The following is a 19,684-nucleotide window of genomic DNA, read 5'->3' on the forward strand; positions in this document are numbered from 1 at the left end:
GCATATTTTCCAGATGTGCTTTAACAACTGTCACTATGCTTAGAAAGAAAAGCATTCACAGTTTTAATTATAAAACATGCAATTATCAGTATGTCTGATGGAGCTTTACAATTAAAATACATTCCAGGTTCTGTTAATGTTCATCTGGTCTTATGTCACACAATAACCTGCAAGAACAAAACTAGAAAAAGAGTGTATCACACAAAGGCAGAGAGCCCAATCCAGCTTTCAGTCAGCAGTGTAAGTCTGAATGGATGGAGCTCATCTGGCAGAAGAGGAAAAATCCCTTCTACAAAATTCTTTGTCCACATGTTGCATAGGAGCATAGGACTGGTCTGACATTTCACAAACATACCAGTAGTCAAGAGCCCCAGAAATGAGCATTTATGTCTTAAATTCCAGCTGCAGGCTCTCCTGCAGTTGGTGGGCTTATAAGTATTTCAATTCCTCTGTCATGTCAAAAGACACAGGTTCCCACTACAATCTTTTGCCTCACTCAGAAAAAGGGTCCCTCTCTACACCTTTTTGTTTATATTTATAAAACTCATAGGCATTTCATTATCTGAATTATTTCCACTCTCTTGCTAAAGTGGATCCAAATTTGCTAAGAGGATACAAAATCATTAATCAAAGAAAACATGACCACATAACCCTTAACAAACCTGAATTTCCACATGAATGTGTGAATTTCTTCTGCAGTCTATGACAATTATGTCCATACTGACTTATGTCCAGGCTTATTTATTTGGAATAACACAAAAGGAATCCAGATTTCCTCTCTGGTGGCGTACGCTGTTCTCTTTGTCAAGGCTCCCTCACCTCTGCAAATCTGCTAAAAATCAAACTCTATGGAGGAGAAGTAGCTCAATAAATTGACACTGTACATAGTTTAAATTACAAATATAGAAGCCTCAGGTAAAGTTATTGAGTATATATTGCAGTGTGCTAATCAAAGGTTCAAGCAGGAATTCAAAAAATGTGTCTGTGCTCAGAGGTATTTTTCAGAAGCCAAGTCAAATGGAATAAAAAGGAATAAAATGTACCAGTGCATACAATTATACACTGGAACCAATACTCAAGTGAAGTGGTAAATTCTTTATCCCTTGGCACTGAGAAGCAGGCTTCTCACCCAAAGTCCTTGATGTTTTCCCTTTAAGTAATGTTAATCGCTTTATGTCAGCTAGTCTGCATGATGACTGGAAAACACCTAACTTAGCATCAAACACATTTTTCTCACTAGAAGAAGTTTTTTCTCAAGAGCTGTTCAAGAGAGTTAGCTGACTGACAAACCCTGACCAGTTTGAGAGGAGAAGGGGGAGAAGACAGGCAAAAAACAAGGGGTGATAGGGGGACACCTTGACTCAACAAACCTTTGGAATACTGACCCACTTTCTGCAGCTTAATAGCTTAACACCAGAAACCAATTTTGTGTGTACCATTACCTCACCCATATATAATTCCATATATTATTCAAGATCACCTGCCAGATTTTGCATGTGAGGCCACAGTCTGCCCTACCTGAGGAAAACATTGTGAGTGAGATCCAGAGCATTTGAGCAATTGCCTGTGAAGCTCAACAGGCATGTGCAAGCCTTTAATATTTACAAATTTATATCCATGGCCCTTACTCATGCTTACAACAAATAAAGGCTGTATTTGCAAGCATGCATGCCAGAATAGTTTTCTTAGGGGCTTGTCTAAACAGGATTTGCTCCTAACTGACAATATGTAAGGAGTCTTGCTGCAAACAGAAGTGTCTTCCCCCTACATAGCATGGAACAAGGTAACTTGGAACACACTGCTCCTGCTTTGCAGTAAATGTGTTCAGAGCTTTCTGGAACAATGTTATTTGTTCAGATGCCATTAGGCAGTTTCATGATAATGGAAACATCTAAATTTTTGCCCAGAAGTGAAGAATGATGCACTAACTTGGGATGAAATTGCTCTTGCAGCTACATGAAACTTGCATTTTGGCTTTCACCAATGGGGGCATTTTTATTTCCACCAGGGGCATTATGCATTCTGAAGTTCCTTGTCTCTTTTCTGAACCAGTGGGGGAGGATTTATGAAACAGTGCCTGCACAATTAGCTTTCCTTTTCAACCCCAGAAAAGGCCAACATGCTGGATGAATACATATCATTAACTGAACCACAGTCCAAATATCTCACCCAGCTACTTCCCTCTATTAAGTCTAGTAGTTTGTGCTTGGCTAACATAGATCTTACAATGCATTATCCAATCTTGAGTTCTACAAGTGAAAAAAACCCAAAAACCTCCTGCTCTTCCAGGTAATTTTATGAATAATTAATCTGCCAGTTCCGACATCCTATATAGTCCCTATGCTTATCCTAGCAGGGCTCAAAAAATGTGCAAGGAACAGGTCCCTGACACTCTAAATAAACAACATGGTATGAATACTTTCATAATGTGCTCCACCCTTTCACCTCTTTTAGCCTTCCTGAGACAATCACACACATGAAATGCACATATAATAGAACCATAGAATTGCAGACACACAAACAGTTTGGGCTGAAAAGAACCTTTGAAGGTTATCTAGTCCAACATGAGCAGGGACATCTTCCATTATATCAACTTGCTCAGAACCCCTCTACGCTGACCTTGAATGTTTCCAGGGATGGGGCATCTGCCACCTCTCTGGGCAACTGTTCCAGGATTTCACCACCCTCATTAAGAAAAATTTCTTCCTTATATCTAGTCTGAATTTACCTCTTCTAATTTAAACCATTACCCCTGTCCTATTGCAACAGGCCCTACTAAAAAGTTGGTCTCCGTCATTCTTCTCAGCCCCTTTTAAATATTGAAAGGCCTCTTTATAAGGTCTCTTCCCCAGGCTGCACAGCCCCAACACTCTCAGTCTATATTTCTGTTTTTACAATGGGTGCTCTATCTCTCTAATCATCTTCAGGGTTCTTCTCTAGACCTGCCCCAACAGGTCCATGTCCTTCCTGTGCTGAGGAGCCCGCAGCTGGACACAGCACTCCAGGTGGGGTCCCACCAGAAGGGAGTAGAGGGCAGAACCAATTCCCTCAAACTGCTGTCCGCAATGCTTTGGATAAAACAATGTGTTTTTTAATGGAAGAACAAAACACCAGTCAGGAGATCACTTAAAATAGAAATCCCTATCAGAATTTACTAATTATTGAACAATTCACACTGATGATGTAATTAGTCACAGCACAAAGCACGTCCTGCCTCAGCATGCTCAACTGCTGCTGAGGAGTTCTGGCATGCTCATGTGCCACTGCTCACGTGTTACTGCTCGTGTGTTACACCTTGCATAGCACCCTTGGCTGCAGTGACTATCCCAGACTGAGCACTGCCAGGCAGCATTCATTGAACTACTACAATTTTAACAAATTTGGGTAAACTGAACAAAACTGTATTAGATACCTTGAAAATTAGCAGCTATATGCAGAGAGGCAAAGCCCCGCACGTGGTTTCTGCCATCTTAAAATTCTTTCATACGTTTCATGTATATATGAAACTTCTGTAAGAGAAGGATTTACTTATTTCCAAGGAAAACTAGTCATGATGTCCTTTGTGAGAAACACACATGGACAAAAGAAGCATCTTGCCAAAGATCAGGACAATTCATGGTGGCCAAAGAGCACTGATTTTTCACACCTCTTCTCAAGGCACATCCTACATCCTCCACTGGTAGGTAGAATTGCCCCTTTCTGTTTGAAATAGAACAGTTTTGTATCCTCCCAGAGGTCACAAAGTTTGGTGTTTCTAACATAAGCATATGACCTGTCGACGGGATGGTAGACAGGCATCTTACTAAAAAATCACATTTTCCAAAGCGTCTCAGTGACTTAGAAGCAGAAGTCCCTGAACTTCAAAACTTACAAGTCAGTTACTGAACTTCAAAACTTACAAGTCAGTTACACACCTGATTCTTTACAAAATAAATGAGTATAAGGTGGCATTTGTGTATATATACACACCCAGGAAAAAACTACTTAAAATGTCCTTTATACTAAACTTTTGCCTTTGCACTGTCAGCAAAAAAATAAAATAGGTCAGTGAGGATATGAACTTTGTACACAGAAGCAATCCTGAAGGTACTCTGTGAATGCAGTGTGTGTTGCTGGGACAAGCATTTCCAGCTGGGCTTGCCAAGTCTCAGCTGAAGTGTCAGCGTTTCCCTGCTGCCTGTTCCTCTTTCTATTTATGCTTCAGCTCTGCAATCACTTCATTCTGTTACTTGATATTCACAGGAGCTAAATTACCCTTTAAAACATGGGGTCTTACTGGAAATAGGATGAAGATATTTCTGGTTTTGGTAGCTGTAGCAGAGCAGGAATTCTGCCATTTCAAATACATTTAGAAAGAGTGTTTTCAGAGCAGCTCCTGATAGCCGTTCACATCACTGTGATAACCTCTCCTTTTTTGCCCAGAGCCATGTATGCAGTCAAAGTGAGAAGATGCCAGAACACAGAGCCATAAACCATCTCTTAGTGCACTGCAGAGGAAATCCTAAAGCTTCCAAAGAAATGACAATTCACCAGTGTCCCTGTGGCTTTAAATAAAATATCGTGGCTGCCTCTTTTATGAAGTCTTTTTTAATACATTTAGAAAGTACTAAGGCCACTAAGCCTGCAACCAAAGGTGCACAAGGACATCCCCAATGTTCATAATATCTTACTAACACTGTCAGGGATCAAAGCAAACTCTGGGGAACAGACACAGGCATTGCTCAGGGTCTGGGATGAAATCAACATGATGTCTCTCAGAGACTCTCTTTCAGCCCACAAATTCAGGCCAGAAATTCAGAGCCACAGCCTTCAGAGTACCCCAGACTGCAGAAGAAATTAAATCTGTGTATTTGTATTGATCTGTCATAAAACTAGAGATCCCTTGTAAAACCTACAGAAGCTGTGAAGTGACTAATCTCCCTGCCTGCCAAGCCATTTCACTTGCATTTCACTTTAAAGCAAAATGTGTTCAAACATTAATATTACATCTAACTGCCTGTGCACTTGAACCTTGAGAGAAAGTCTTGCTGGAAAGCATAAAACTGGGGTTTATAAATAGGAAAACACAGAATACAGGCAAATTTTTTTTCACCTGCCCCTAGTCTTACAAGGAAAGCAGAAGACTGCCTGTCTCAGTCAGGCTGCTCACTTTTGGGGCTGAAGCTGTCACAACTCAGCAAATCACAGCCCTCCCTCTCTAAATGGAAGTCAGACATAATTGTGCTTCTCACTCAGTTATGGATGAGCTGGGATGCACCACAGGACAAATGTATGCAGGCCAAACTCTCTGGGATACTACTGTGTGGATGGATCCCCAAAAGAACTGAAGTACTTTTCACTCAAAACCAAGCCATCTTTGCTAATATCAATCAACTAGGTTTTGCATCCACATTAATTTTCTGTGTCTCCATTGCATGGATATTCTTAGGCTTATTAAATCAATGTGTACTGTGAGGATTAATTTTTGCAAGGATATTTTCCCAAATCTAAACTGAAGTCCACCAAAATTTCAAAGTACAGACCAGAAATCATAGCAGAACTGTTATTATCCTATGACTGGATTAACATGGTAATAAGCTCACCAGCTATTGTTGACTTATGCAAAAATACCTCTCAATAAAGGAATTATTTTATGGATAGCAAACTCAGGAAGATGCAGTGAGGTCTCAAGGGAGGCCACTGAAAATCAATTAAATTTGTGTCAGGGAATGCAGGCCTGTTATCTCAGTAACATGGCTGGAAAAAGAGAATGTTCCTTTGAAGTGCTAAATGGGCTAAACAGGGAAAATACAGGTCAGAGAGCCCAAATCCTACTGCTACAGATATCTCTTCTAGCACTGCCATTCAGGAACCTGGAGAGACAGACCAGCAGCTGGGAAAGAGGATGCTCAGCTACAGGCCTGCATCACTGGAGTCAAGAGGAGGGGTTCCCCAAGGACACAAACAGATGTGGGTCCAGAAAGCCCTGCTGTGTGACAACTCCTCTCCTGGATGCACCTGGCATGCCATGGGGGTAGGGGAACCAAAAAAGTTACAGGCTGATGTCCCTTGTGCAGCAAGGCTGACACCTCTTTTAGCCAGAGGGCAAAGCTGACTTTAACCTTGGTAGGCACTTGCACTGTGTGCAGCAAGTTTCAGAGCACCTGCAAAACAAGAACACCCCTCTCTCAGCACGTCTGGGGAAGAGCAAATCTGTAATGCCCAGAATGCAGCACAGTACTGAACAAGCCTGGAGTGAAACAGCAAAAGGGGTTGTCATGTGCCAGAGATAAACCCATAAATCCATGGGAGAACTGAAATCAGTCAAGTGCCTAATCTTGAGCACAGTTTGGTATTTCTCCCACCCTGTCAATAAATGACAAATAGTTTTGCTGGGACATTATATGGGTAACTCTGAGCTCAAAGTCCCTCCAGGAATGGCTGCTCTCAGCCTGAGAACCACAGATCTGCAGGAGATTTTCTCCCTGATATTCTGCACTTCTCAGAGGAGCGCCAACTGTTTGGACTTCTTTCAGTGGTCCTTGGCAACCCTGCTGAAGGCAAGAATAAAAAACCTGCCTACATCATTAATAAAGTGTCATACTGCAGTAATATCTCAATTGCTTTTCACAATTGTTTTCCATCTCCACACAAAACTCTTATCTAAATTCTGTGCTGAATCATGACTGTCATTAAACATAAATATCCAGTAACTAACAGGTAAGATAATGAGTAATAAAATGCTTTGTGTTACGTACAATTGTTAACAAACTTGATTTTGTACTGGGGCTATGACTCAAAATTTTTTTATTCACTTCCAACAAATATGTAGGTCCATCTTGAAATGAATACAGATGCAATATTATTTCAATATACAATATGTTTCATTAAAACCACCAAACTTTGTTTATCTGCCACATTCTAGATTAATAGCTTCCTATCTTTCATGTTTATTATAACTTCATTTCTAGGATTTATTTTTATTTTGAAGGAAGCTGTGACAGCAGTAAGTGTAAAAGTACTCACTAGAAAAGGCACTTTGCATTGAATTTCTTTAAATTTAAAAAAATCTAACATGTTTTGAAACTGATACACACTTTTTTACCTCCTCCAGCTCACGACACCACAATATGCAGGATGCTACACTGACCAAAGACATGATTCAAGGGAGTTCTTTCCCCTGTCTTCCAGAAGTCTATTGAAATTCAGTGGTTGACCACTAAACTTTAAAACAAAGCTGGAAAACTGCTGCAGATTTTTAAACACTGAAGGTAATGATCCATTTGACTGGATTGCCTAGAGGCAATTAAATTGTTAGAGGATGACCTTCACAGTTCATAACTAGACATGGAGGAACAGGTAAAACTATAAAATGTAAGGCTGTGCACTAACAACAAAATGCTCTGCTGAAAACTGGGAACTCAGAGTCTAAAAGCAACAGAGTAAGAAATAGCTGAATATGCAGTAGTGAAACTTTCACTGGGTACAGGCTGAGACCATGCAGAAATCAAGGGCAAGCTCACATTCTACTAACAGAGATGTTCCCAGAGATTATGGGAAATTCAGTTGTTTATGTCATTGTACCTGTTGCTACAGAACATCTCATTTGTGACATCTCATTCAAGAATGATCAGCTCAAAGAGATGCAATGAAGCTCTACTCTGGTATGAGAAATGATGAGCCAGTCTCATGAGCAGAGAGAAAAAGATACTGGATTGGGAGTCTGGCCTTACCTAGACAAAAAGTGAGAAGAGCAGAATTGCTGTCTGTAACATTTCAGGTGAGTTGAAAGCAGAGAGCAAGAAAAGCTATTCAAGTAATGTTGAGGGATCCTAATGCAAGAATTAGACAAAGTTTTGGAGAAAAGATTTCTAAGTCTCACTTAAGGCAAGAATAATAATAATAATTAATATATCAAAGGATTATGTGTTGTAATATTCTTCAGATGACCTTCCAGTCCTGTGGTTTATAATTACATGATTTACACTGCTATCTCCAAACAACCTTGGGAATACTGTAAGGTGGAAAAATATCAGAGGCTGAACTTTGAATGCACTGTACCAGGATTCAGACTTTTTAAAGTCTGGTTCATGTCAGCAGCAAAAAAGGAAAGTTCAAATGATGCCTATATTCAGACACTTGCTGTTTATATCAAAGCTTTTACTACAAGTGTAAATGCAGATATACAGACATTCTTTGTGTGTTTGACAAAGCTCAGTAGCTGTAAGTATGAGAGATGACCCCATTTTGTGAACATGCTTCCTTGTTTTTGCCACAGGGTGTTCCCTGGTTTCCATTTTTACTGTGCAAGCATCCAATAGTCCTTACCTGGCTGATTGGAAGGATGGGGATTTAACTGGCCAGCCAAGACCAAATTAGTGGCATGTTCTCCTCCAGCATCTGAAGGAAACCGTGCAACCTTTGTGGCATACAACTGTGCCAGGACAGAGCTGGGGATGTGCTGTGAGGAAACCCCATCAGCTGGGTAGCAGCATGCATAGACACCAAGGGTCTGCTCTGCTTCATTGCTAAATCAAAGTGTAGAAGCCAGGAGCAGCTGCAATGGCTGAGGATCCTTCTGCCAGCTGCACAGACCAGCTCTGCATTTTACCCTTGGCTGAAATCTCTACATGTCTGAACTCAGTTGACTTTCCTGCCTCCACGTGCAACATTCACTCATCCTCTTGAGATCCAGATCACCAGGTTTGCAGGGACCTCCAGCTTCTAACCTGAGATCCTGTGAAGTTACTTCAAAGAACATGTCTATATAGTCATAGTCAGCTTGGTCTTCTTAGCCTGGAATTTGTCTAATTTTATATAGTGGCACATATTTATTTTACTTATTGAAATAATATAGAGTATGTAATTATTAAAGTGAATAAATCAAAATAGGTTAGAAGTCTAAATCAAATGGTGTTACAGCCTTTTAGAGTTCCCTTAAGTTGTCTTGTCTTTGAGAGTAAAATATAAGCCAGTATGACCTTTCCAGTCAGCTGGAGGCAACAAAGCAGCATAATCCTAATTAACATTCTGCTCATTTATACATTTTCTTCTTACAGAAAATCCTGTAACATTCAATAAGGTCTCACTGCCAAAAGAAAAAGAAAAAATAAACCACCATGTGCAGATGAAAAAATGAAAAATGTCTCAGAAATCTACTGACTGCCCCAGACTACACTGAGTTCCAAATGAATGCACGCCAATGGTAACAATGATTTTACTCAACAATTTTGCAATATAACACTACTGCATTTACTTTTTAAACACAGAAAGGATTGCTCTCTGACATAAATGTTTTAATGGCAAAAAACCATCCTATGTGCTTTAAATCTCTATCTAGGTCATGCAAACCCATGACAGCAAGAATTACGGTATGTGAATTTAAGGGGATTATTTAATGGGATGAAGTTGCTCACTGCCTAAATTCTGGTAGGCTAATGAAGAACTTCATCATTAGGAAAAATCTATTATTAAAAATCATAGTTAAATACTGAATCTATTTAAAACATTTTCCTTTTGCAAAAATCTAGTCTGGGGATTGTTTTGTTTGATTAGCTCAGCATTTTTCTACATCTCATATATTATGATATGAACAGATACACAGCTGTGGCACAACCACTCTTTATGAATAGCTCCTTCTGCCAGGATGCTATCAAGGATCTTGTCTTGTTTGATTAGGCCTTGTCAAAAGCTCACAAGTATATAAGCTTTGAAAGGATTAATATTACAGAAGCATTCTTCCTTAAGACTAAATGGAAGTTTTCTTTTAAAGTAATAAATAAATCCCTAAGGAGTCCAGAGAAGTTCTGCTGCTCTACTGAACAGCTTGCTCCCATTGCTGGGCCATGTGTTTGCCATTTCTCCTTGTAAGCAATATTCTCTCTCCACACATGCAGAAAGCTCAGTGAACAGGTATTTATGTGATCTGACAATAAATTCAAAATGTGATTTCTTACTGCTTTAATAACTCAGACCATGCATCCTGACCCTTATTCACCAAGTAAAAGCATCAGCTATACACACACATCAGCCCCAGTAGAATACTGCTGGATTTAGATTATAACAACATGGTTATGTTTACAGCATACTCCAAAATTAGTCTTGGGCCTCAACTAGAATCCAAAACACATGTTGCACAGACAGTCTGGAGATACACTTTAGATGGGCAACAGGACAAGAGGAGCCGAGTGGTTCAGACCTGCACGGTGCCTTTACACAAACTCAGATATTCACCTATCATTGGTCTAATGGCCCAACACTGTGTGTTAATCATCCTCAAGATGATTCCTCCCCTCAAGACCAGCCCCGACACCACCTGCATGAAGAAAGGAAGATCTGTTGGAGCTTGGCTCTGGTTGCTCCTCAGGTGGTTTGAACAAGCACAGCTGGGCTGACAGACCACAGGCACTTCTTGCAGCTACCCAGGCAGGTGGAGCATGGCTAGAGCATGTGCCAAGGTTTAGTCCCTTATTTGTGCTGGCTATTAAAGCACACTACAGTGTTCATTAGGTCTTAATTTGAATGTAACCAAAACCAGTTGAATGAGAGAATCACAGAATCAGAAATGTTTATGTTGGAAAATACTTTTAAGATCATCGAGTCCAACCCTTAAACCTGGCAAGTCCACCACTAAACCAGGTCCCTAAGTGCCATGCCTTTTAAATTCCTCCAGGGATGATGACTCCACAACTTCCCTGGGCAGCCTGTTAGAGTGCTTGACAATCACTTCAGTGAAGAAATTTTGCATAATGTTCAAATCTAAACCTCCTCTGGTTCAACCTGAGGCCATTACTTCTTGTCCTATTGCTTGTTACCTGGTAGAAGAGACCAAGCCACCCCAGGTTCAGCCTCCTTTCAGGCAGTTGTAAGGATTGATAAGGTCTCCCCTGAGCCTCCTTTTCTCCAGGCTAAACACCCCCAGCTCCCTCAGCTGCTCCTCACCTGAGCTGTGCTCCAGAACCTTCCCCAGCTCTGTTGCCCTTCTCTGGACACACTCCAGCCCCTCAATGTCCTCCAGTTCTGGTCTGAGGGACCCAGAACTGGACACAGGATTTGAGGTGCAGCCTCACCGGTGCTGAGGGGAACAATCCCTGTCCTGGTCCTGCTGGCCACACAGTATCTATATGATCCAGGCCAGGGTGCCATTGACCTTGGCCACCTGGGCACACACTGGCTCATGTTCAGCAGCTGTTGACCAGCACCCCCAGGTCCTTTTCCAAGGGCAGCTTTCCAGCCACTCAACTCCAACTGGAGCATTGTATGGGGTTGTGAACAAAATGCAGGACCTGACACTTGGCCTTGTTGTATCTCATAAATTGGCCTCAGCCCACTGATCCATCTGGTCCAAACATCTCTGTAAAGCCCTCCTGCCCTCCAGCAGATCAGCACTCCCACACAACTTGGTATCATCTGCAAAGCTGCTGAGGGTGCCCTAGATCCCCTCATCCAGATTGTAGATGAAGACATACAACATTTCAGTCCATATGTAAGTAGGCTGTGCAGATATGAACTGCTGAAATTGCAAAAGGTTTGTGGCCACTGAAGACATGAAACCATTGATCAAGTGACCAATGCCTTTCTGTGCCTTTTCCTACATGTTTTTCATTTTCTGAGAGGGAATACTGATATTTAACATAAAAAGATGTACTGTGTAATTTTCAGCCTGTAAGCAAAATTTCACAATTTCCACTCCACTGGAACTTTTCCTTAGCCACTATATGTTTAAATAAATTCTTCTTTCCATTTTTATTGTGCTGAACAGTTTCAGGATGCCAGTTAAGAATCCTTTCTTTCTTCCTCCTTTGGCCCTATAATATCTTTCTCAAGAGTACTGTTGTTACTGGCCCCATCTAAACTCAGATGTTCCATATTCATCAGAAGAGCAAGCAACACAGGGTACAAACATATTTTGTATGAAATTATGTAGGAAACACTGTTTCAGCTGGTGTTGATTTACAGATTCAACCCAAAAAAGTAATATGAAGTTAGTAATACATTAGTTTGGAGCAGCTCTAGCCACTTGTAGCCCAACAAAGTGAATGCAAGCAATTATCCTTCAGCCACTGGTGTTTGATTCATTACAGTAGGCCCAAAGCATAGCACATGGAAAAATCACCACTTTATAGAAAACTAAGGAGATTGGATTTTCCCCCATGAGGAAATATTTTTAATGGACCTAGGCCTTGCAACATTGTGATAAAGCACAATGGCATATAGAGAAACCAAAAATCTCATTATTTTGTGTGTGTTGAAAGAAATATATTTTTATTTTATTATTATTTATTATTTATTTATATTATTTGTATTATTATTTTTAAATAGGTGGAATAATGGTAGGACACATGCTTGATATAATCATGCCTTTGATTGTAGGACAGGCTACCAGATGAGATGTGCCCCTCCAAGGGAAGAAAATGTTAATAGTTCAAATACCTTTCTCCCTCAACATGTGAATGAAAATCCTCTTTCCACAAGCAAGGTTGGAGCTGCAGGACTATGCACAGAAACCTGTGCACACAAATGAACTCCCAAACTGGTCCCTCCTTTGTGCACAGTGAGGGGATCTGACAGTGTCATGCAGGCAGTGAGAAAGAGGAGCAGGTGGCTGGCCCTGAGATTACTGTTCCTCCTGTAATGCCAACATGCATTTCTGGCACCATGACCTACTGGCCTTGCAGCACATATTACTCTCTACTGTCTCCAATCTTTTCCCTATTCTCACTCTTCAAGGATTGCTATAAAAGTAGCATGTCACAAATATGTGCACTTTGGTTTCTGCACCCCAAGTTCTTGAGGCATGAATCTACAGATCACAAAAAACTTGGAAATCTTGGTGGTGGGAAGAGTTGTGATGTTGGCATTTGATGAATCTCACGTGATCTGAGGTAAAATCCTAGCCTAACTTAGGACATTGAGGTCAAGGGAGTCAGGCTGTCACCTTCACATCTTCCTAAAAATCTCAGTTGAAACAGAGAGATTTCAAAAGTTCTTGGGAGTCATTTGGAAATTGATACATTTCTCATCCTTAAATTTGCTTGAAAAGCTGGACAATGTGAGAGCAGTGGTACAAACTAAGGCAGCTGATTTTGCACTGGAGTAGGTTAGGAGGCATTCTTAGAAGCTCTCCCACCAGTGTCACTGAGTGGATAATTTTCTCTGGTTACCAGCCAATAACAAAAAGCTGATAATATCAGCCACCACAGCTTAAAGAAGACAACACACTATGCCTTCATAAAATATTCAGTTGGAAGGGATCTCTGGAGGTCATCTGGTCCAATCTATACTGAAAGCATAACCAGTTAGTGCAAGTTGCTCAGGGTCATGTCCAGACAAGATTTTAATATTTCAGAGCTTCTCTGGACTCCTATTCCATTTTTTTACTTACCCTCACAGACAATAATTCTTTCTAAATCTCTGATTAGGAAGTCCCTTGCAAATTTTGACTACTGCCTCTTGTACCATCCCTGTGCACTTTGGAAAATTCTCTCCCCCTTTCCCTATATAATCTCATTTTAGTATTTGCAACCAGAAGAATCCCCCGGGCCTTTTCTTCTCTAGGCTGAGCAGATCCATCCCTCAGCACCTCCTTGTATATCACATGTCCTGGCCCAACCCCAGCCTGAGAGCCAGCCCTCCTTGGGGCTTGAGTCTTGTAAGAAGACAACTTTTTGCAGTCTGTTTTAGAGTTGCATAATTTTGCATAAATTAAAGATAAATAAATCTTATTGAAATAAAATAAAGCTTTCAATAAACCTTGCTCTATTTCTTCTGTTCAGTGTGTTTTTAAGAACCCATTTTCATCCCTTCTCTAATTAGACATGTAGTAACATGATACCAATGGCTCCTATTATGGACCCATTTTTCTTGTCACTTATTAAGCTAATTTAATCTCACCTATTTCTACCATTTGCCAAAAGACTTGAAAAGTGTGAGTTTATTATATGTGCTAAGAGTTTTAAAAATAATGTCCAATGCAAGTCTTTATGCTTCCAGACACTCTCAAAATGGTATTTGTACAATCTCTTTTGGGATTTATACATGATAATGCTACTTTGAACTTCTTCCCGTGACAATTTCCCTCTGTTTGCACTGAACAACCAGCAAAATAGCAGTTTAAGCTAAGTTACTTTTTCTACATCTTAGTAAAAATAAATTAATTTCAACTAGAGGAAAGTGTAAGTTAATTATATCCTGTGCATCAGGAAACAATTAACAGCTTTCTATTACATCGCCCTAATTTCTAAGCTATACAATTATATGCTACTGCAGAAAAGGATGTATGATTATCAAGACAAGGATCTTTTCAGAAAAAAATGAAAGGAAATTTTTCCACAGCTGACAATCAGTGCTATAAATAATGCCTAGCTAATATCTTTTCAGAAGTAATTTCCATTATTTGCAATCCTAACTTTGAGTGATGTGTTGGCTGTGTGTTGTCAGATTCTCCTTCCAGAGAGGATGAGCATAAATGTTGGACTGATTCCTCAGATAAACCCTCAAAAAGTCAGCTTCCTGTGAATATTTTGCAATACTCATTGGAATTAAATAAAAAATCATTGTTTTTACTAACCAAATTGTAATTATCTCTTGCATTCACTTTGCCTCTTAAACCAGGGCCAAGACTGGCTTGTACAAACACAAAGGGACAGGCAGGCCTGCTTTAAGCAGCCACAATGCCTTGAAGATACAAGTCACAATGCAAAGAGCAACAGACATGACATACAAACATTTCTTTTTACCTGCCAATAAACCCATTTGGCCCAATACACAGGTAAGGGGTGCAGACACAGAGCCAGTGGGTTGTACAGCTGTTGAGCTGGACACCAACAGAAACACTACAGAAAAACACCCCACAGTACTTAATGTGAGAAGCAATGAAGCAAACCAACACAAAGCTCTGTAACACAAAGTCAAAGGCTACTGTGCTGGATGGCCACCGTACTGCTGGGGATGGGAGAATCTTCCCAAACCAGGTACAGCATAGAAGATTCATACAGGATAAATATCATAGTGCTGCATGAGCAGAACTTTGGTCTCTGCAGACTCTTTGTGCAATGCCCCTTTCAGGACAGCTATACCACTCCCCCAAAAAGTTTAAGTTCTGTTTAAAGCTCTCCTTCCCTATTACTTTCCACCTCAAGTCTTCTATGCACTGTCCTCTACAAACATGATCTTGTTTGAATCTTATCTAGCATTACAGCTTGGAAATACAGCTGCCACAGCTCTTGAGAAGAATAACAGTGTCTGTCTCCCAGATTCCTTCTACTGCCTTCTCCTCTTCTGTCACACCAAACACAGTATTACCATACTTGACTCTGAAGCTCCCATCTTTGCTATCACCATCTCTTAGGTGTGTTGGCTTTTGCTCTGATCAGCCATTTAGTAACTGTTGTTTGATTTTTTACCTTCAAGTGAGCATCTCTGTGTTTGCTGCCTTAATAGAGAAGGCACCCTCACCCAAACAGCCACAGACCCATTTGGATGGAGTCACCCAAATCTTGTCTAGCATTGCTATGATCTCTGCCAAAAACCTGATGTGTAAACAAGGGTCAAGCAGGGCAAGAACGGGGGTGAGAAGGGGCTCATGGCCTGGCAGAGCTGTACTTTTAACTTCAAGAACTGATTCCCTGACAAGACAATCTCACTGTGGGGTCCTCATCCCCTGACCTCAGGCCAGCTGATCTTACCCCTTACACCATCATCGGTGCTAGTTTGACAGGATGACACCCTGGCTGAGCCCCCCAGACTGTTCACCATGGGCTCAGACATGCACCAGTGCAGTGCACCAGCCACACAGCAGAAGCCCCAGTCCAAGGGAATTGGGCTGCTCTTTTCTGCAGCAGTAGCCAGACACATTGAATCAACAGTCCTGTAAAACCCACAGTGTGACCTTCCCCTGGCTTCTCACAGAAACCAGAAAACGCTCATCTGCCTGCAAATCCCTGTCACACAGCTGTGGTAGCCCATGACCCAACCACACAATTGCAAAGAAATGGAGAATTACAGCCTTGTGATGTGGAAACGTGCTTCCATATTCGCTCTGAATTAGCAAGTGCAATCAGAAACAATTTTTAATTATTTGCAACTGCACCTTTGAGGTCTGAACACATTTACTAGATTGAGGCACTGCTAAGATGAAAACTCTTAAAACTGTAAAAGGCTGATAATTAAGGGCAGGGTTGCCTTCTGAAGTAGTGCTGTCACACTGGTGATAAGCTGGTCATGCAAATTGCAGAGTACAAATTTCAAAACACATGAAATGTCAGTATTTCAACGTCTATTCACGTTCATGTACAATACTGTGACAAGAGTGCAGAAGTAAAGGTAAAAGCCTTGAGAGAAAAAAAACATCGTCAAACTTAGTCTCTGTTCCTGTCCAATAACAGCATGTACATTGGGCATTTTAAACTCAACACCATTTTTACAATGTCTTCTACCGGAGTCTGAAATTTTTTAATGGGAATCCAGCAAATTAAACCCTGAGGGGGTGGTCAAGCAAACCCAGCAGTGGCTGCTGCCACCATTCCCTCTCCCTGTACTTGACCATGTGTTTGCACTGCCTCCTTCACCCCAGTGCTGGCACTGGTCTGACTTCACACTGAACCTGTTTAGAAAGTTAAATTTTTCTTATTTGGCTTCAGCTGCTTCAGTTCCCTGAACTTCTGATCCCAGACAAACACCAGTGCGAAGTGCAAGGGAAGTGATAAGAGCGGGGCAGCAGCAGCCTGCAGCTGGATCCGCTCTATCAGTAAACCACAGCCTCAAACCGTGCCTATTCCAGTGACAGGGGGGAAGCCAGCACCCATTTCTCCCCCTGAACTTCTTCAGAGAAAGCTTTTTTGTGGTCATGTGATAAATTGGTTTGTAAAACTGACCCAACTGAAATACCAGCCTTCCAAAAGCTGTGCTGATCACTCCTGCAGCGCAGGTCACCATCTGCTGATGGTCCAGAGGTGCTTAGGCCAGTCCAAAGGACTGAGGAGGGAACCAGAAGGCAAGAACACCTATTTAATTCCAGTGGTTTATGCATTAAAATTGTTTAAAATATATCTCCACACTTGGGAGTTATTTTTCTCTATGCTTTCAGGATGCCACTCTTGGGCTCAAGGTCTGACCTCCCAAACCAGAAATCCCAGTCCTGACAGAATCCCGCCTTGGTGGCTTCACACAGACCATCCCTCACTGTCCAGAACCCACCACTGCTGCAAGACACTACAAACAACCTCAGGCAAGATTTGTGTTGGAAGTGCTTTATTTTTTCTCAGAGCATACAGCAGCTACCCCTGATGGGACCTGATAAACAGCTCAAATTCCTAGGCACTACACAAACAGTAAATTAGAATGACAAGTGGTAGGAAGAGTTCTCTGTCATGGTGCCAGCCTATGGCCACTGCTCCCACAGAAGCAGGGTTCATGCAATAAATGCAAACCTAGATTGATTTTGGCACATTCATTCTGCCTTCCCTGCATGACCATCAATACTGAAACAAGTTTCTTTCACTTTTTCATAGGCAACTCCTCTAACATAAAATAAATAAAAAATATTCTTGCATATGCCATACACATCAAATCGCCTGCCGCTCTCTGCTAACCTGAGACAAAAGTTAATCATTGACTCCATCTGGAATGGAATACATAAAATATACAGCACGAACCACTCATACAACATTTGCCTTCTTATGTACACAGTGAAAGAATGATCACTATTTGCACATGCGTTGTTAACTACTTGATCTCTCAGCTGCACTTGAGGAAAGCTGTTGAGGGCAACAACTGAATTATTAAAAGGCACAGCTACAAGGAAAGAAATAAGGAAACAAAGCCTTACATCTTCATTTCTAGAAAAATTGAATAGCCCAGATTTTACTGGACAACATGAGAAATTGAAATTCCTGGCCCAGAAATCTCTTACATATATGTATATATACAGATGAGGTTTGTCATTAGAATTAGTACCAACAGGCAAGATTGAAACACATGAAAGGGTGAATCAAGAATCAAAGACTCTAGAAAAATGAACATATAAATCTGAGAAACACTTTTTTAAAAAAACATTAAATAATTTATAGTATACACATAATAATTTATAGTATATATACATAATAAAAATATGTAATTGAAATTGTTGTGATAGAGTATAGTTAGTGAGAAACCTGATTTCAGAACACTTCATTTTGCAGCTTTACCAACCTTTACCTTAACATCTTTTCTTTCAGTGTATCACTCAGGTGAAACCTTACAAAGAAAAATGACAATTTTTTGGTTGCTTGATTCTGGAAAACAAATTGATGGAAGTGAAATTATTTGTACAGAGAGTTCTGGAGGAGTCTGCTCCACAGAGATCTGATGATGTAATCTCTGTGTTCTATCCACGCTGAAGAAATTAGCATACAAGGGTCTTCTCAAGTGAGATAACTGAAAACTACTTTTTCAGGGTTAGTTTTAAACCAATTCAGCTCTTGGGAAATGCAACCACTGTTGAAGAACTAAGGAAGTGGCAAGAAAAATGTTCAGGGGGTAGAAAAACAATCATTCCCTGAGGAGGAAGTACAAAATTGGATTGTCTTAGGCAGATTACAAAATCTCATTTTAAGAGATTCTGTCAGTTCTTCAAATGGCATAGATGTTACTTTAACATCTAGGGATGTGACTTGAGAATAAGTGACCTCTAGACAATTATATATCTCAAATCCTTTTAGAGTCTAAGCTTACAACAGAGTCTTAACACTCTTTCAAGCACAGTGATGGCATTTAATAAATTCTGTAACTGCACAGTTCATATAATCCTGTATCACAGCAATGCATTAACACTAAGGGTCTTTTGATATCATTGCTCTAGAAACTATCACTGTTTTGTGTCATGGGCTTTCTGCACCTTACAGTGCTAATGAACTTTTCAATCCTACCACCATGAAAAAAAATGTTGACTGTTTATTGCTTAGAATAAGAAAAAAGCTATGAACCTGTAGGTGCTGCCATCCTTCACAAATTAATGACTCTGAAAGTTATGCACTCCAATGTGGCTTCTGAAAGTGATAAGGTTCCTGAAGTAAAACCTTTGGAGGACGAGTGAAACTGGTTTTGTCTTACAGCTTCAAAATGTGTAGCTGTTTATCATGTAAAACCTTTAACTCTGTGAATCAAAACTCATACACCAACTCTGACAAAAAGGGAAATAAATTTCTGTTGAAACTTTTGTCTCTTCCAAAAGAAAGAAAAATGTCTAAGAAACATGCTTCATATTTCTCTAAGTAGAAAGAAAGACAATCCTGATTATAAAAACTATTCTATCAAAATCGCTGCCTCATCTAAAGAAGTAAATAAAATAAAAGAATAAATAAAACATATTTATTTACCCAACTATTTAACAAAAGTGTGGATAGGGAAAGATTTCTTGTGAAAACTGATGATAAAGAGGGATCCAAAAGTCTGTAGAGACATTAAGTGTCATTGAAGTTACACCTACTACAGAGAACCGTACACCATATACAATGGCAATAATAGGTGTTTAAATATTGCTGCTCAGTCGACTGGAGCCTGAGGATTCCTGAATTACTAGGCACATTTTCTGCAAGAAATGAGGGACTCTTGGGAGATACACAAGATTTTGGTGACAATCTGGCATCAAGAAACAATTAGCAAATGAGGAGATTTCAGACACCCTTACCTCAGAAGACAGGCAACAAGCATCCATATCAAAACATGC

General features: G+C 40.4%; 1 protein-coding gene across 3 annotated transcripts in view; it reads right to left on the reverse strand.

Moving 5' to 3' along the window:
* Window positions 1–19,684, reverse strand: part of DEPTOR (DEP domain containing MTOR interacting protein) — a 78,839-nt gene that overhangs the window by 54,690 nt on the left and 4,465 nt on the right. The window lies entirely within an intron of this gene.

This window comes from Agelaius tricolor, unplaced genomic scaffold (genome assembly GCF_023055355.1).
Source record: "Agelaius tricolor isolate 1412-34295 unplaced genomic scaffold, bAgeTri1.0.p SCAF_2, whole genome shotgun sequence".
Classification (NCBI taxonomy): domain Eukaryota; kingdom Metazoa; phylum Chordata; class Aves; order Passeriformes; family Icteridae; genus Agelaius; species Agelaius tricolor.